Here is a 1,995-nt window from a genome sequence, read left to right on the forward strand (position 1 = left end):
ATTTTAAGTTAAACGTTTCATTGATCGTAAACTGGTGTGCCTTTACGAATATTATTCTTAGAGTAAATTGTTAGCAGATGCGATGAACTAATGCATAGTACAGAGATCTTTGTCGGCATAGTGGAATGTGATTAATGTAAAGATGATGTTATGCGCTTTACAGACTATCAGTTATTCTGGACGACAGTGCTCGTGTCGAACATATCCCATATATTGTGCACATTATAAGTTAAGTCCGAAGGCATAATCGATACTGCTGCATGTTTATGGGATCGATAACACATTTACCGATTATTTAGTCATCGCCGGCAAGTCGTATCGATCCGACACACTGTAAGATTCTTTAGAAACATCGACATTCCGTCCGGAATGACTGATAGTCTGTAAAGCGCATTACTTGAGTTTTGTTGTGTATACATGAGCGTGGGGTTGTTTGTTATTTTTGTGCATTTAGTGGTTTGTGTGTGTGTCTGTTATTCGGGGATGGTTTATTTGGCTGGATGAGGTGTTGTTTTCAATAAAGGCACATGTGTTTTTGTTGTTGTAGGAATGTTTTGGCTTTGCTTGGTTTTGTTTGGCATGCTTCAGTTGTATAGTTGGCGTTGGCGTGGGCTGTTGCATCTTTTAAGTAGGTATGCAACAAGGGAGTATAAAGGCATGGAATATTTTGGATTTTTGATACATATATTGGTGTTTGTTTATTAAACCTTTTAAATGAAAGTTATTAATATTTTATCGGTAGTTTAGAAAAAAGTTATTACGAATATTTAGGAAAATATGTTGAAATTGAAAGTGTATTGAAATTTTTATTATTCTATGTAAAAAATTAATATTCAATTCCAGATGAATTTGGAAAATTTTTGTTATATCTCAGCGTATAGTTTATTCATAAATTGGTAAGTATTTTTTTAATATGACTTTCTTTTAAAAATATTTTTTATGTATATTATTATTTGTTAATTAATTTTTTTGGAAACCAGTTTAATGCTTTTCTTTGTTGTAAAAACAATATTTAATTTCAGAGCAACTCCAGATGGATTCGAACAAATAAAAAATAGAGAATTGGTAAGTTTTCTTTTAAAAATTGGCTTTATTTTAACTAGAATATTTACGTTTTTGTGACCTTTTTATCATCAAAACTACAGGTTTTTAATGCCTTATTTTAGTATTTCTTTAATCAATTTTTTTGGAAACCAATGTAATATTTTTAATGTAAAAACAAATATTTAATTTCAGAATAACCCCTTAAACATTTGGACAAATTGTTAGTACTCCTTTGCCTGTAATTTAATAGTGAATTGGTAAGGATTCTTTAACTTTCTTTTAGCCCTGGACAGTCATCCTTATTTTTTGTACATTAACGTCAGACTTTGTCATTTTGACTACGGCTCATTTCAAGACGCTAAAATTTTCATCGTGAGCGAAAAAGTGAACCAAACTTTTGTTTATTTTCTTATTCAATTTGGTTTTAAGTAGTATAAAACAAAAATTCATAAAACGGTCGAATTAGTATAACTTAAATTCACCATTTCCCAATAGACTAAAATCCATTTTAAATCGAAAATTAAATTACGTGTCGTCATTTTGACGAATGATGACTGTCTAGGGTTATCAAGAATATTTGGTTTTTAATGCCTATTATTATTTTTTTCATTAGTTTTTTTGAAAACTTATTTAATAATTTTATTTAATATTTAATTTCAGAGTAACCCAAATAAATTTGGACAACTTTTTATATTTCCCCTCAGCGTACAATTTAATAGAGAATTTGTAAGTTTTATATTAAAACTTTGGCTTTCTTTCAACTAGAATATTTATTTTATTATATCCTTCACATCGATAACAAGACAGTTTTATGAGTTTATATAGAATACTTCATTATTTTTCTAATTGTTTCAGGTACAAATTTTATGAGATACGTTTTCCAAAGGAAAGTTGAATTCCTTACACCATTTGATAAAATGCCCCCAAATATGGTAAGTTACAAGCTAAAAT

The 1,995-nt window shown here is 29.1% G+C and overlaps 1 long non-coding RNA gene across 1 annotated transcript; it reads left to right on the plus strand.

Annotated features, from left to right (window-relative positions):
* Positions 1-842: 842 nt before the first annotated feature.
* Positions 843-1,764, plus strand: LOC142228590 (uncharacterized). The gene is made up of 4 exons (XR_012720216.1): positions 843-896; positions 1,023-1,065; positions 1,237-1,301; positions 1,705-1,764. It is a non-coding gene; the product is annotated as an uncharacterized LOC142228590 (long non-coding RNA).
* The last annotated feature ends 231 nt before the right edge of the window (positions 1,765-1,995 follow it).

Source organism: Haematobia irritans, chromosome 3, assembly GCF_050003625.1.
Source record: "Haematobia irritans isolate KBUSLIRL chromosome 3, ASM5000362v1, whole genome shotgun sequence".
In the NCBI taxonomy this organism is placed as follows: Eukaryota; Metazoa; Arthropoda; class Insecta; order Diptera; family Muscidae; genus Haematobia; species Haematobia irritans.